At 37.2% G+C, this 17,375-nt stretch overlaps 2 long non-coding RNA genes across 2 annotated transcripts in view; both read left to right on the forward strand.

Annotated features, from left to right (window-relative positions):
- Positions 1 to 17,375, forward strand: part of LOC138365136 (uncharacterized) — a 358,830-nt gene that overhangs the window by 326,182 nt on the left and 15,273 nt on the right. The window lies entirely within an intron of this gene.
- LOC138365135 (uncharacterized) overlaps positions 15,218 to 17,375 on the forward strand; it is a 4,875-nt gene continuing 2,717 nt past the window's right edge. Inside the window, exons 1-2 of the long non-coding RNA XR_011228681.1 lie at positions 15,218 to 15,424; positions 16,121 to 16,227. This is a non-coding gene — a long non-coding RNA (uncharacterized lncRNA). The remainder of the gene's footprint in view (positions 15,425 to 16,120; positions 16,228 to 17,375) is intronic.

The raw sequence follows: 17,375 nt of genomic DNA on the forward strand, positions 1-17,375 counted from the left end.
ATGTGTAGCCATCAATGATATAACCTCTTTTACTCTACCAATAACCATTGGGGTGCCACTGGGCAGCATCTTGGGATCTCTCCTATCTCTTATATACATTAATGATCTGCCTGATGTCACCAACATTCTGAAACCTACATTGTTTGCTGATGATACTACCCTCATGTACTCTAACCCCAAAACACACACACACTAAATAATGCTGTTAATAATGAACTAAAAAAAAGTCCACTTATGGATTTCAACCAACAAACTAACACTTAACATAGAAAAGACCTACTCCATCTTATTTGGAAGCAAATCAACAAATGCAATTCAGCTTCAGATAGACAATGTTATCATTACTAATAAAAATGATGGAAATTTTCTTGGCCTATTCCTAGATAAGAGATTCGTCTTCAGCACCTACATACAACACATAACTAAGAAAGTCTCTAAAACAGTTGGTATACTCTCCAAAATCAGATACTATGTATCTAACTCTGCTCTCATCTCACTACAGTATATTATTCACTAATCTATCCCTATCTTAATTATGGTATCTGTGCATGGGGTTCAACCACTGCAAACCACCTCAAGTCCATCATCACCCAGCAAAAATCTGCTATCAGAATAATAACAAATTCTGCTTTCAGACAACACACAGCCCCCTTGTTTAACTCCCTAAACATGCTAAACATAATCTCACTCCACACATTCTCTTGTGTCAACTACATTTACAAAACCCTGTTCTTAAATGCAAATCATGTTCTGAAACTCTCCCTGGACAGATGTAATAGGACCCATTATCACCACAACAGAAATAAATATCTCTTTGATATCCCCAGAGTCAAACTTAATCTGTGCAAACAATCTTTGCAAATAAAGGGACCTAGTCTATGGAACTCACTCCCTAATGAATTGAAAAGCTGTCCAAATTTTGCATCATTCAAAAAGAAAACTAAAATGTACCCAATTTCATCTTCATAGTTTTCTACCTTGTTGCTTTAAAATTGCACTGCATCTAGTGCTACCCAATCTCCCAATCTTCATGTACCCAGTCCAAACAACTTTACCATTGTGATCATTGCTGTCTTCTTATATGTGCTTTCAATTTGCTGTATGGTGCCTATTAATCTTCGTTTAAATTACCAATCAAGCTGTCAATGCAATCAATCTGAACTTTAATATACCAATGTGCTTTAATATTCCTACTAATCTCTCTCATCTCATTTTTTTTCTTTCTTGCAATGTATCTGTTATCATTTTATTAATTCCGCTAGAATTTACCTACTTAAAATTATCTGTTAGATTAAGGACCTGCCCAAAACGCTGCGCGTACTAGTGGCTTTACAAGATTGTAAATACTATGCTATGTATTCTCACAAACCCAATGTACCTTCTTGTATATAAATAAATAAATAAATAAATTTGATGCATTACGCTATTGTGATTTCTATGTGTAATAACAGTATTGTACAATTGAAGGGACAGCAGTTACACATACTGTACTAATAAAGCCACTATTATGCAAAGCGTTTCGGGCAAAGTTAATAGTAATATAGAAATTTTTTAATTAATGTTGAGACGGGGTAAAACACTTAATACTATAAGAGAAGTAAGTTAACAAAATGAGAATGTTCAAGGAAAATAAAAAATTAATACAAAGGTGATACATAAGGATGACAAGCATTTATTTATTTATATACAAGAAGGTACATTGGGGGTTAAGAAAGAACATAGAAATGAAGTTGATTTTACATTCTTGTAAAGCCATTAGCACGCATAGAGTTTCGGGGAAGTCCTTAAACTAACAGATAATTTTAAGTAAATAATTTACAGTAAAATAGACAAAAAATGTGTACAGGTACTTTACAGCCTTACTTTACAGATACAGAGTATAGTCAGAGTACTGGCATAGATTATTACATTATGGAGTCAGTAGTTCTAGCAACAGTACAGTAGTTTATTTACATTAATTACAGAATGGAAATAGAAGGTGTAATTTAGAACTGCTCCTTATGACATTTTCTTGGAACATATCAGAACATAGAGTAATATAAACATACTATAATTTAAGGTTAATGGGGTCAAAACTTACAAATAACCAAGATCATTAAGGACACGAGTAAACACTTTATCAAAGAAATGCATGAAATTAGATTACATTAAATGTAGACAGTAAATGTAGAAATTAAATGAGTAATACAGTGTGTCCTCGCTTGAACGAACAATATGGGGCATAGCCAATTCGTTCCAGTCTGGAATTCATTCCATCTGTCCGGCCCCCAGTAACCTCTTCCCCCCCCCCCCCCAACAAAAAAAAAATATAATCATATTAATACATATACCGATATACATTTGCCTTATGACAAATTTAAATAACAAAGAATTTGTAATGCAATGAAATAAATTGATATTGCATGATACAGTACTGTACTTACCCTACCAGTTGAGTTGTGTAGTGCATATTGCAGCATATGGAATAGATAACACACTATCATCTTCCTCTTTCACATCCTCATCATTATTACCAGTAACACACTGGATAATCTCATTATCAGTTAATTCACCATAACCTGGATCATCAGCATCATTATCTAACCACTCTTTCACATCAGAAAGTTGCAAATCTTCCTCACCTGCATCTCTGAATGTCTCAAAAATCGCATCATCAAAGCCGTCAAAATCATAGTCATCTTCATCTTTATTCTAACCAGGTACCAGACTCAGAATTTTATTCCATGCATTCTTTTGTGTGGTGACCTTCAACTCGCTCCATTCCTTGGCCTAGTTGTAAATTGCATCTTTAATTGAATATTTCTTGAAATTTTCTAGTGTTCTACTAGCCTTCGTATCCTTATTAGGCATCTTGTCTTCCTCAGAGAGCAGAATTTCCACAATATCTGAATTCATAGCTCTTTTATAAAGCCTTTGAGAGCATAGATAACCCCTAATCCATAGGCTGTATTACAGATGTATGATTTTGTGGTAAAGCCATACATGTTATTTTGCCATCAGGCGATGTTAATTTAGCAATGGGGTGAGCTGGGGCATTATCAGTCAACAACATTGCCTTTACCTCAGCAGGATGAATTCTACACATATTGATCTGCTGCTTCTTTACTTCTTTACAAAAGTGATTCAGGAACCAATCCTCAAAAATAATCTGTGTGAACCAGGCATTTTTTGTGTTGTAGTAGATGACAGGTAATCTGTTCATGCAGTTTTTCAATGCTCTGAGGTTGGCAGATTTCTCAACAATTGCGTACTGTACTTTGTTCGGTGACTGCGATCTGTATTTCAGCACAATAATGCTGAAATTCTTTCCTTCTTCACCTTGCAACCAGGAATACTCTTCTCAAGCCTGAAGGCCGAAGTTTTTTTTTGAAGTTAAAGTTTGAAGTTTTTGAAGTTTGAAGTTTTCCAGTTAAAGCCTGTTAGATCTGCATTGTACACTTAAAACCAGCTTAGATTATTAGATATAATGTGCTGAGAAAGTTTATGCTTATATGCATTAGCACTTCCAACACTTGCACTTAATGCCTCGCCACAAATTTTCTTGTTAATGATGCCATACCTCTTTTTAAATCGACATACCCATTCAGTGCTAGCCTTGAAATTGTCGATGTTTAACTTTACAGCAAGTCTTTCAGCTGCATTTCTAATAGAATCAACTCAAACAGGAATTCTTTTCGCACCATGCTGGGTAAACCATTTAAATACAGACGAGTCCAAATCCGTATACTTAGCAGGCCTCAATTTTTCCTGTTGCCTATTGCATCAGTTTGAGCAAAAAATTTCTTAATATTATCCTTCTGCTTTTTCATATCACAAATTGTAGCTTTACCAATGTTGAATTCTTGGGTGAGTCGAGTGACAGAGTATCCATGCTCTGCTTTCTCTGTCAAGTCAACTTTCTAATCAATTGACAAATATTTTCTCTTTTGTTTTATACCTTCAATACCATGAATGCTGCTCTGAGGCATCTTGACAGATTAAATGAGTTCAAACAGTAAAAATTGTTCAAATTTATCACAAAAGTCCTTCACGTGCGAGCCCGACATTTTTACCCCAGGAAGAGGAGAAGCACATGGTGCCAGCCATCTCACCCAGGCCCAACGTGTTGACATGACCTGTGCTTATTTTATAGGCATACTCAAAATTTAATGTACATATTGACTGTTACAAGTTATTTTATTTAACCCTCAAACCGCGCATATCATATATAAATGATATCAGTGACAAAACCGAAACCGCGCACATCATTTATATATGATTTCGTGTCTAGCGCTATAATTTAAATGCCCCGCCTGGGATAGGGGCAGCTATAGTACAGCCACGACCGATAGTTGCCAGATGCCTACCTTGAGGTTACCTTGAGGTGCTTCCGGGGCTTAGCGTCCCCGCGGCCCGGTCGTCGACCAGGCCTCCTGGTTGCCGGACTGATCAACCAGGCTGTTGGACGCGGCTACTTGCAGCCTGACGTACGAGTCACAGCCTGGTTGATCAGGTATCCTTTGGAGGTGCTTATCCAGTTCTCTCTTGAACACTGAGGGGTCGGCCAGTTATGCCCCTTATGTGTAGTGGAAGCGTGTTGAACAGTCTCGGACCTCTGATGTTGATAGCGTTCTCTCTCAGAGTACCAGTTGCACCTCTGTTTTTCAACGGGGGTATTCTGCACATCCTGCCATGTCTTCTGGTCTCATGTGATGTTATTTCTGTGTGCAGGTTTGGGACCAGCCCCTCTAATATTTTCCACGTGTAAATTATTATGGACCTCTCCCGCCTGCGCTCAAGGGAGTACAGTTTTAGGCTCTTTAGTCGGTCCCAATAGTTTAGATGTTTTACTGAGTGGATTCTAGCAGTAAAGGATCTCTGCACGCTCTCCAGGTCAGTAATTTCTCCAGCTTTGAAAGGTGCTGTCATTGTGCAGCAGTACTCCACTCTAGAGAGCACAAGCCTTTTGAAAAGTATCATCATCGGTATAGCATCTCTAGTGTAAAAAGTTCTTGTTATCCAACCTGTCATTTTTCTTGCAGTTGTGACGGCTACTTTATTGTGTTCTTTAAAGGTAAGGTCTTCCGACATGAGTACACCCAGATCCTTTACATTGCCTTTTCGTTCTATGTTATGATTTGCCTGAGTTTTGTACGTGGTTTCCGTGTTTGTATTTTCATTTTTTCCATAGCGCATGAGCTGGAACTTATCTTCGTTAAACACCATATTATTTTCTGTAGCCCATAGAAAGACCTGATCTACATCTGACTGGAGGTTCGCCGTGTCCTCTATGTTGCCTACTCTCATGAAGATCCTAGTGTCATCTGCAAAGGATGATACAGTGCTATTGGTTGTGTTCTTGTCTATGTCCGAAATGAGGATGAGAAAAAGTACTGGAGCAAGCACAGTACCCTGGGGGACTGAGCTCTTCACGGTTGATGGAGCTTTGCCACCTAGAAAAAAAATCCAGGCCAACATTCTTGGGTGTTACAGCGTCAGTATTGAGCAAGCCACCAAGGCTGGCGCACGCAGCACGAGCTCACAGCACCGCTGTTCAGCTTGTGACCACAGCATCGCCTACAAATATCATAATATAAATGATACTGCTATTATTTAGCAGTGATAGTATTACTGAAGCCCCCTGACTGTGATAAAACTGACCAGGATTCTGATAATAGCAGGATTGTGGTGATATTCAGCGCTGTGCTCCATGGAGGGAGGAGTAAGGCTGTGGGAGGGAGGGTTGTGGCGTCGTCTTTTGACTGTGTGTGGCCACCATTTATTGACTGCACTCACCATACCAGCTTAGTGGTTCGCTATGGTGAACACAAATGTAGATACTTATATATAACGTGTGTATAGTGTGAGATAACAGCGAGAGCCGTTGGGAGCCGCCATTTTGGTGAGGGAGGAGCGTCCCCAGCAAACACAGAACGTTTGTGGACGTTTTTAAATGGTTCCACAAAGGTAATACTGTAACTTTTGACATAAATACGTATATCTGACATTCTTAAAACCAAAGGATATAACTAAAAACATATATTCTTATGACACAGTTTTTTAAGATTTATGTAAAAATTTAAAAATAATAGTAAATGCTATGGTATTATAATGTTTTCATGCTTTATATTTAAGAATAAATAATTTTCAGTCAACATTTAGTTTTTTTTGTTTACTTTCTGTAAAGCTATCCAATTTACGTTCTTATAACATAAATATAACATTTATATGACGTCAGTATAACGTTATTTACACGACATCATTACGTTATTATGATGTTATATTAACGTATAATTCCTGTATGAAAACCAGAATATATATTGAACTTTATGTTTTAAACATTGTAAAGTTATCATAAAACTTGGAATAAGACGGTAAGCATGCTTTACTTATGAAAATATACAAACAAATCAACAAAAACATTTTAACATAAAAAACATAAACATAACATAAATTAATTGCATGCATGGGAGTTAACTGGAACTCTGTAATATTGCATACATGAACCTTAAGGTACAAACCCAGTGTATTTACTCATGCAGTTCTTTCCTAAATCTAAATTTTTCAAATTTTTACACTTTGTTTCGAGTTCTGTCTTGTGTTGCTACTTTTAATACCCCATTAATGTCCCCTTTGTTATGTCCATTCATCCCATTGTGCACCTCTACCATATGTCACTCCTAATTCTTTGCTTTTCTAGAGAATGTAATATAAGCTTTGACAATCTTTCTTCATATGACAGGTTAACAGGTAGAACAAAGATTACCATTTATATATGGATAACTATTATAAGTCGGTTTGAATGAGTGAATTGCTGCTTGAAGATAGGTATATACACGTGTGGTACTATCAGATTGCATCGTGGTGAGCCTAAAACCCTTCAGATCCAAGCAAAGGGTAAAATGCCAGCAGATACAATTGCGAACACATTGATACCAAAATGAAAGACATATGACGAGAATTGAGGTAACCAAAGTGAAAAGTGTGTTCACATTACATTGCACTAGAGTGCTCCCAGGTTACTTTCTCTCACTTTCTCTGTTTTGTGTGGATGGTCCGCCGTGCTTTCATCACGTCAGCGGGTGGAGCACGCTGCTGTTTTTGACATTTCATGCATAAATTCCGGTTGGACATTCTATTGCGAACACATTGATACCAAAATGAAAGACCAAAGATGACAATTGAGGTGACCAGAATGAAAAGAGTGTATACATTTTATCGCTCTTGTGCGCTCCCTGGTAACACGCTCTCGCTTTCTCTGTTTGTTGCGGATGGTAAGCCGGGCTTTTGGAGTTTATATGCCTTTAGTCCTGTAGAGAATTCTATTGCGAACACATTGATGCTAAATTGAAAAACCTAGGATGAGAATTGAGGTAACAAAGTTGAAAAGGGTATACACTTTTCAGTATTATCACGCTCAGCTTTCTTTTTCTGGTACCCTTGGCCTACATTCATCTTGTCGGCGAGTGGAGCGCGCTGCTGTCTTTGACATTATATGCACATAGTTCTGTTGGGAATTCTGTTGCGAACGCATTGATACCAAAATGAAAGACATAGGACGAGAATTAAGGTGACAAAGTTGAAAAGAGTATACACTTTTCAGTATTTCCGCACACTACCAGGGAATGTCCAAAAAAAAATGGAGAGAGTGGAGGGGTAACTTGCCCAAAACGCGAAATTGTTTGGGGAGATTAACTTTCGTTCAATACTATTATGCAAGAGGAGCGACACATCTATGGTTCATCCAATAAAATCAGCAGACTTCTAGATGTTACTACTGCTCGGCTTAGACTCGGTTACAAGTATTTCTGGGAATTCTCATTATCTGCCGATGTAGACCTGACCAAATGTTAACTGTCAACAAAATTATTCGCACACCCTCCGTCACTATGTGATAGTGAATTCAGAGACAATTTTATAACCAATGTACCAACGATGTGTCAATATTTCATTCAAAATTATCTGGTACCAGAAATTTTAGCCAAATATCCCCAGTTTGCTAACTGTAAGTAGTAACAAAGTGATTGTAACCTATCCACCGCTGCCCACTGGATGAGGGGCGGTGTGCAGGACAAACATATCAATTGTGACACTAGCTCTCCACATATGTCAGTTGCTTAATTTAGAAACTGTACTTGTGATCGATCTCGAACCCATTGTTGATGTGACGACTTATACTGAATTTTGTAACTAGCTCATCAAGATTGTAACTTGCTTAGCTAAATGAATTGTGGGGTTCAGTCCCTGAGCCCATTATGTGCCTCTGCAACCCTTTCCACTACTGCCCACAAGATGGGTATGGGGTGCATAATAAATGAACTAAACTAACTTTAAGGCATCCTGAAAGAAAGCTTGGAGGGCTTGAAAAATTGCAGAACGAAGCCGTGAGGATAATCCTTGGGTGCCCTCGTACCACAAAGATACTTAATATGAGAAAGGAACTTAATATTCCGAGCGTTGTTTATCGTGTTACTGAAAATAACTGTCAAATTGGTATAAAAATGCTTAGGCTAGCTCATCCTAACCCTTGCACAGAAGCCCTCCAGAATTTCTTTATTGAATGTTGAAAACAACCCTCAAGTTGACTATTTCCGTAACAGCATGCACTCCTGTATGCTAATCCCCACAATCACCAAGCCCACCCGAGTCACTCAAACATCTGCCACTACCCTGGATCACCTTTGGACTAATATAACAGCTCCCCTTACATCTGGGGTAATTTATGACAGAACAACTGACCACTATCCTACTTTCCTCATAGCAAACATTGACACATCACCACCAGAAACCAAAAAACTTTCATTCAGGCTACATAGTGAATCAGCTTTAGGCAATCTCTCTAATGCACTTCACAATATTAACTGGGAATCTGAATTTAATAATTCACAGGATATAAACTCATCAACTAACCTCTTTCTCTACAAAACTCTAAGCCTCTACAACACTCACTGTCCCCTCCTTACCAAACAAGTAACTGATAAAAGAAAAAATAACCCGTGGCTCACAAGTGGCATAATTAAATCAATCAACAAAAAACATGAATACGAAAAGAAATTTAGGAGTGGCCTAATTCCAATGGAAGTAGTTAAAAGGTACGCGTCAGTGCTTACCAGTATCATAAGAAAAGCAAAACTTTCATACTATGAGACTAGATTCAAAGAAGCAAAAGGCAACATGAAAAGCACATGGAATACCATCTCTAACATCCTGGGAACTAAACAACACTCCCACAACCAGATAACACTCTCTAAGGATGGCCTTACACTGTCATCTGACTTAGAAATGGCGAATGAATTTAATAGCTTCTTTTCATCGATTGGTGCTAACCTTGCAAGTAAAATCCCACAGAGTCAGACACATATCAACACATATCTCTCAGGCAGCTATCCAAACTCTCTTCTCCTCTCACCAGTCAGCCCGTCAGATGTTGTGTCCATCATACATTCACTAAAAACCAAAGCTGGGAACATCAGTGAAATCCCATCCATTGTATACAAGAGCGCCTCCCATATGCCCTTGCACCACCTATAGCTCTGCTGTTCAACAAATCCCTTGAGTGTCATACCTTCCCTGATATCCTTAAAAACGCAAGAGTAACGCCAGTTCATAAAGGAGGTAGTGGATTATGTTGCATCTCTGCTTGCCTTGATGACTGAAAGAAAGCTTAAAGGGCTTGAAAACTTGCAGAACGAAGCCTTGAAGATAATCCTTGGATGTCCCTAGTACCACAAAGATACTTAACATGAGGAAGGAACTTAATATTAACTTAATAATAGAATATGAGTGCATATTCTACTGCATTACTATTTGTAATGATCCTCATATTGTGCTTCAGTAATCCAATGTATAACCCTGAGATGTTTTCCTAATTGTACTTAGGATTCCTTGTTCATTATTGTGTATTGTTCTGATCTGCTTTTGTGTCGAAAATTCTTGCATCGTACCTGTAAACAATTTTTTGACAATTTTACTGTAATTATCCTACTTAAAATCATCTGTACTTGTAAAGTAAAGCTGTAATGTACCTGTTAAACACTTTTTATCAATTTTACATTTAATTATTTCTCTAAAACTCTGTTTAAGAATTTGCTCAAAGATTAGTTTAAGGACTTGCCCGAAACTCTATATATGCAAGCTAGTGGTTTTACAAGATTATAATTCTAACTTAAGCTCTATATGTTGTCTCTTAACCCCCCAATGTACGTTCTTGTATATATATAAATAAATAAAATAAATAAATAACGAGGGATCGAGGCATTAATGCGCAGTACGTGCTTCCCTCATCTGTGACGTCACAGCGCCATCTGACGACAGCATAAACACAGGCGGCCATTTTATGTTCCACCAAGATTAAAAAAAAAAAATAATTTTGCCCCGAGGGGCGAGTTTATTGGGCAGCGCCCAATGTGTTCGCAATAGAATGTTCTACAAGAACATGTATAAAATAAGTGACACAGAGATTATTGATGTGTGTATTTGTGTGGGTGATTATAAATATGCATGTGTATGTATATATGTATACGTATATATATATATATATATATGTACATGTATGTATGAGAGTGTGTACATGTATATATAACATTAATAATTTTGTAACTAGCGTCAAAAATTGTTATTTGCTTAGCTAAACAAACTAGAGAGTTCAGTTCCTGAACCCATTATGTGCCTCTGTAATCCTTTACACCACCGCCCACGGGATGGGTATGGGGTGCATAATAAAGAAAGAAATTGAAATAATAAGGGCATGAAATGTATCAACATAAAACATTAATGTTAATGGCCATCAGGTAAAATCAGGTTATTATTTGTAAAGAATTTAAATGAGTTAAACTAAATACGAACTTAATATGTTTTGCTAACGCAAAAATATATTCCCGAGGTATTGTAATTGCAAATAAATATTTAATACAATTATTTGTATCATTTTTTTTATTTTAGATTTCCGTATTGCTTGATAATATATAATAGCGTTTAGATAATGCTAGCGCTGGACATTCTTTAGGCTCGTTGCATGTTGTGGTAGTCGCCGCCATTTTAAAACCGTGTCGAGAGGGACGGCTGCTGGCTTATCTACAAACTCCTGCTGCATCTTCAATAGTTAAGGTAACTGTTTTCTTTTATTTGCTCTCAGACATGTGTAGTATATTTATAAGCTTGTGGTGGTAGGCTGGATGGTGTGTTGATGGCCCTGGCTGGAGGTGTGTTGATGGTGGTGTTGTGTTGATGGCCCTGAAGGTGTGTTGGTGGCCCTGGCTGGATGGTGTGTTGGTGGCCCTGGCTGGAGGTGTGTTGGTGGCCCTGGCTGGAGGTGTGTTGGTGGCCCTGACTGGAGGTGTGTTGATGGCCCTGAAGGTGTGTTGGTGGCCCTGGCTGGATGGTGTGTTGGTGGCCCTGGCTGGAGGTGTGTTGGTGGCCCTGGCTGGAGGTGTGTTGGTGGTGGTGTTGTGTTGATGGCCCTGGAGGCGTGTTGATGGCCCTGGCTGGAGGTGTGTTGGTGGCCCTGGCTGGAGGTGTGTTGATGGCCCTGAAGGTGTGTTGGTGGCCCTGGCTGGATGGTGTGTTGGTGGCCCTGGCTGGAGGTGTGTTGGTGGCCCTGGCTGGAGGTGTGTTGGTGGCCCTGGCTGGAGGTGTGTTGATGGCCCTGAAGGTGTGTTGGTGGCCCTGGCTGGAGGTGTGTTGGTGGCCCTGGCTGGAGGTGTGTTGATGGCCCTGACTGGAGGTGTGTTGATGGCCCTGAAGGTGTGTTGGTGGCCCTGGCTGGAGGTGTGTTGGTGGCCCTGGCTGGAGGTGTGTTGATGGCCCTGAAGGTGTGTTGGTGGCCCTGGCTGGAGGTGTGTTGGTGGCCCTGGCTGGAGGTGTGTTGGTGGCCCTGGCTGGAGGTGTGTTGATGGCCCTGAAGGTGTGTTGGTGGCCCTGGCTGGAGGTGTGTTGGTGGCCCTGGCTGGAGGTGTGTTGGTGGCCCTGGCTGGAGGTGTGTTGGTGGCCCTGGCTGGAGGTGTGTTGGTGGCCCTGGCTGGAGGTGTGTTGGTGGCCCTGGCTGGAGGTGTGTTGATGGCCCTGGCTGGAGGTGTGTTGGTGGCCCTGGCTGGAGGTGTGTTGGTGGCCCTGGCTGGAGGTGTGTTGGTGGCCCTGGCTGGAGGTGTGTTGGTGGCCCTGGCTGGAGGTGTGTTGGTGGCCCTGGCTGGAGGTGTGTTGGTGGCCCTGGCTGGAGGTGTGTTGGTGGCCCTGGCTGGAGGTGTGTTGATGGCCCTGGCTGGAGGTGTGTTGGTGGCCCTGGCTGGAGGTGTGTTGGTGGCCCTGGCTGGAGGTGTGTTGATGGCCCTGGCTGGAGGTGTGTTGATGGTGGTGTTGTGTTGATGGCCCTGGAGGCGTGTTGATGGCCCTGGAGGTGTGTTGGTGGCCCTAGCTGGAGGTGTGTTGATGGCCCTATATATACATATATATATATATATATATATATATATATATATATATATATATATATATATATATATATATATGTCGTACCTAATAGCCAGAACGCACTTCTCAGCCTACTATTCAAGGCCCGATTTGCCTAATAAGCCAAGTTTTCATGAATTAATGTTTTTTCGTCTACCTAACCTACCTAACCTAACCTAACCTAGCTTTTTTTGGCTACCTAACCTAACCTTACCTATAAATATAGGTTAGGTTAGGTTAGGTAGGGTTGGTTAGGTTCGGTCATATATCTACGTTAATTTTAACTCCAATAAAAAAAAATTGACCTCATACATAGAGAAAAGGGTTGCTTTATCATTTCATGAGAAAAAAATTATAGTAAATATATTAATTCAGGAAAACTTGGCTTATTAGGCAAATTGGGCCTTGAATAGTAGGCTGAGAAGTGAGTTCTGGCTACTAGGTACGACATATATATATATATATATATATATATATATATTATATTATGAATATCAGAGGTCCCAGGACAATTATTGTGCATGTGTAGTATGTATATTTATGTAGTATATTTGGCATATTTAATGGCATTTAGTTAATGCCACTTAGTGGCATGTCTCTGCACCGTTTCCAGTTTGTTGATATGCTTTCTAAGATATGGGCACACCATACAACTGCTGCATACTCCAACTTTGGTGTAACAAAAATTGTGAACAATTTCAAAATTTCTGTTGAAGAAATCCTGTTTCCTAGTTCTGCATCTGTTTTGGTATAACACCTCCTTTTTTACTAGGCCTGCAATTATGAATGCCTTTATAACCAGCTAAGTTGTAGAGTTGGGTATAGTCTTTACTTAGCCAAGTTTCTGTTAAAATGAGGGTCCGTCTAATTACCACAAGCTACCACAAGCTACACAAGCTTCACAAAGCTTCCTGGCAATACGTTAGTAATGAATAAATATAATAGGTTAGGTTGACCCAACTTAACCTAACCGACGCTTGGATCGTCGACTTGATTTGGCGTCACCAGCTCTTTATTTTCGTCTAATTTCTTTATAAAAAGATCCTTTTTCAGATTAAAATTATGTTTTTTCGTGTTGTACATTCAGCACCAACATTATAATGAGTAAATATATCATATTTATTCATTACTAACGTATTGCCAGGAAGCTGAGTGGGTAGGTCTCGATAAATTTCCTGGTATAATATTATTGTTTGCTATTCTCCATCTTAGACTAGGCAAGTTGAAGTCACCTAGGAAGATAATATGAGGTATCGAGTTCTCCATTTTGTTTATCTGTTCTGTGAATTCCTCGGCCGTTGCATCTGGCGGTTTGTATATTAGAATAATCACTAAATTTATTTTCTCTATTTTTAATCCCAATACCTCTACCACCTCATTTGTAATGTTAAGGAGCTCCGAGCATACAAGGTCTTCCATAGTATACAGACCCACTCCTCCATGTGACCTAATTTTCCTATCACAGTTGTGTACTTTTCGAGACTACATTTCAAATATTCCCTAACATATATGGCTTCTCCCCCCTCTCTGTGTAAAATAGTTTAAATCCATTTATGGGACATTCAGCAAATAGTTCTCTATTTTTTACATTCATCAATGTTTCGGTACGTGCAATAGTATGTATTGTTTCATTGCAGATAACAGCATTTAAATTTTTTTTGTTTCTTAGACTTAGACTCGTACTACCAAGTTGCTGTTGGCAATTGGATAATTTTTTTATGAAGTCATTTGTTATTTTTTCCCCTACTTTAGTAATTTATGCTTTTGATCTCAATTAGTTTTATATCCTAGCTTTTTAATTTTTTCCCCTTATATATTGCCATCTTATCTGTCTGCTTTACATGGCTTAAGCAGAGTCATGTCTGCTTAAGCCTTTGTTATTTTACTAATTTACCTGTTTTAATTATTATTTGTTTTCAAAGTTTAGTTTACCCCATTTTATTTGCTTTTTGCAGTACAATACTTTACTAATAATCTTGTAATAGTAATTGGTAATGTAGCACTTGGCCTTTCTCCTTCAGAATGTATGCACACATTATAGAAATAAGAAGAGAATACCACACAAGATGGCAGCGTATGTCACGGGCCAAAAAGCGACGCCTAAAAGAACAGGTAAACCTCAAAGTCTTTCAGAGGTTGATAGATGGAAAGCGACTGAATACAGGCAACTCCTTCTCTACACCGGTAAGATTGTACTGAAGGGAATCTTACCCAAAGAATTGTATGACCATTTCCTGACTCTGAGTGTAGCCATTTCTATTCTTGTATCACCTAAATTGATTCAGTTAAATTACAGCCAATATGCACATGACCTTTTGCTGTACTTTGTGTTAAAGGCTCGTGAGCTGTATGGTAAGGATTTTTTAGTGTACAATGTACACTGCCTAACACACATATCCTCTGATGCCAAAGAGTTTGGTAGTTTGGACAGATGTTCAGCATTTCCATTTGAAAATTACCTGCAGCAGGTTAAGAATATGGTTCGATCAAGTAAAAACCCTCTTGTTCAAGGAGGATTTAAGGGATTTACTGGAGAACTTGGCAAAGGTATATTCACAATAGTCGTCTCTATTACTAATGACACTATTGCAGATGAAGGTATCTTTGTAAGATATTGCTATGCCACCTCCTTTTTTTATTAGGCCTGCAGTTGTGAATGGCTTTATTATCAGCCAAGTTGTAGCATACAACATAGCATATATATGTATATGGCATACATATATATATATATATATATATATATATATATATATATATATATATATATATATATATATATATATATATATATATATATTTTCAAAATTCGTCAGTGTACTACATTTTTGTTGTTGCTTTTAGGTGATGCTTTTAACCAGTGTACGTGCGTCTGATTGTGCAACCACGGTTCGAAGAATAATGAAGATATGAACAAACGGTCTGTGGTCACTATACAGTCTGGAAGGGCAAAAGAAGAAATTGGCATTTCTACAAAAACAAGAACTATATAATGTTATTTTAAGTAAGTAACCAAAAAATTAAATAATTTTTTTAAAGTTTAAAATTCACTTAAAAATTTAAATTTTAAGTTAAACAATTTTAACCAAAAAACTTAATATTTTTCATATTTGGAACCATTCCATAATATTTTCCCAAGCATAAATGATTATATTTCTATCACTTGCTCTTAAGATTGTTTCATTTAATAGAGGTTGGGCATAATTGTTCTCTGCTGCTAATAGAACTGACTGACTTAGCTATAGGAAAATGTAAACTTAATTGATTTATCCATTACAGTATTTTGCAGTTTATTTCATGATCCTGTGCTTAATACTTGCATAAATAGTAGATTACAAAATGCATTTTTATATCATTAGTATTGAATAATAATAATGCAAATAATTGACTTATAAATGATGTACAATTAATTGGTAGGTGATATTATATTATTAATATTTTTTCATTCTTGCAAAGCCTTAACAAAGCCATTAACATGTTAATATAAACTTGATCACCTTCCACTTATTTTCTCATGTGCTACCTACATGTACAAAACCTTATTCCTAAATGCATATTTTGTTCTGAAACTTGTCCTTTATATGTTGTGTATCACCATCTCTGGAGAGTTTTATCTGATTGATGTATAAATTACTTTTAATTTTACAGAATATTATTGTTATACTGAATTTATTATTATATAAATAACTTAATTTTACAGAATCATCTATCAACGCACATCCACAAGTTGAGGAGGAGGATGTGACCTTCCAGATTTCTCAAGTACTGAAACATAGACCAAACAGGCCTGGTAGATCTAGGTACAAGGTAAAATAATTTAAATTTTTATTTTTTTTTTCCTAATTGTCCGATATATATATATATATATATATATATATATATATATATATATATATATATATATATATATATATATATATATATATATATATATGTCGTACCTAGTAGCCAGAACGCACTTCTCAGCCTACTATGCAAGGCCAAATTTGCCTAATAAGCTAAGTTTTCCTGAATTAATATATTTTCTATAATTTTTTTCTTATGAAATGATAAAGCTACCCATTTCATTATGTATGAGGTCAATGTTTTTTTATTGGAGTTAAAATTAACGTAGATATATGACCGAACCTAACCAACCCTACCTAACCTAACCTAACCTATCTTTATAGGTTAGGTTAGGTTAGGTAGTAGAGAAAGTTAGGTTAGGTTAGGTTAGGTAGTCGAAAAACAATTAATTCATGAAAACTTGGCTTATTAGGCAAATCGGGCCTTGCATAGTAGGCTGAGAAGTGAGTTCTGGCTACTAGGTACGACATATATATATATATATATATATATATATATATATATATATATATATATATATATATATATATATATATATATATATATATATATATATATATATATATATATATATATATATATATATGTGTGTGTGTGTGTGTGTGTGTGTCGTACCTAGTAGCCAGAACGCACATCTCAGCCTACTATACAAGGCCCGATTTGCCTAATAAGCCAAGTTTTCATGAATTAATGTTTTTTCGACTACCTAACCTAACATTTTCAGCTACCTAACCTAACCTATAAAGATAGTTTAGGTAGGGTTGGTTAGGTTCGGTCATATATCTATATTAATTTTAACTCCAATAAAAAAAGAATTGACCTCATACATAATGAAATGGATAGCTTTATCATTTCATAAGAAAAAAAATAGAGAAAATATATTAATTAATGAAAACTTGGCTTATTAGGCAAATCGGGCCTTGCATAGTAGGCTGAAAAGTGCATTCTGGCTACTAGGTACGACATATATATATATATATATATATATATATATATATATATATATATATATATATATATATATATATATATATATATATATTTATATATATATATAATATATATATATATATATATATTTATATATATATATATATTTATATATATAT

Source organism: Procambarus clarkii, chromosome 15 (genome assembly GCF_040958095.1).
Source record: "Procambarus clarkii isolate CNS0578487 chromosome 15, FALCON_Pclarkii_2.0, whole genome shotgun sequence".
Lineage (NCBI taxonomy): Eukaryota > Metazoa > Arthropoda > Malacostraca > Decapoda > Cambaridae > Procambarus > Procambarus clarkii.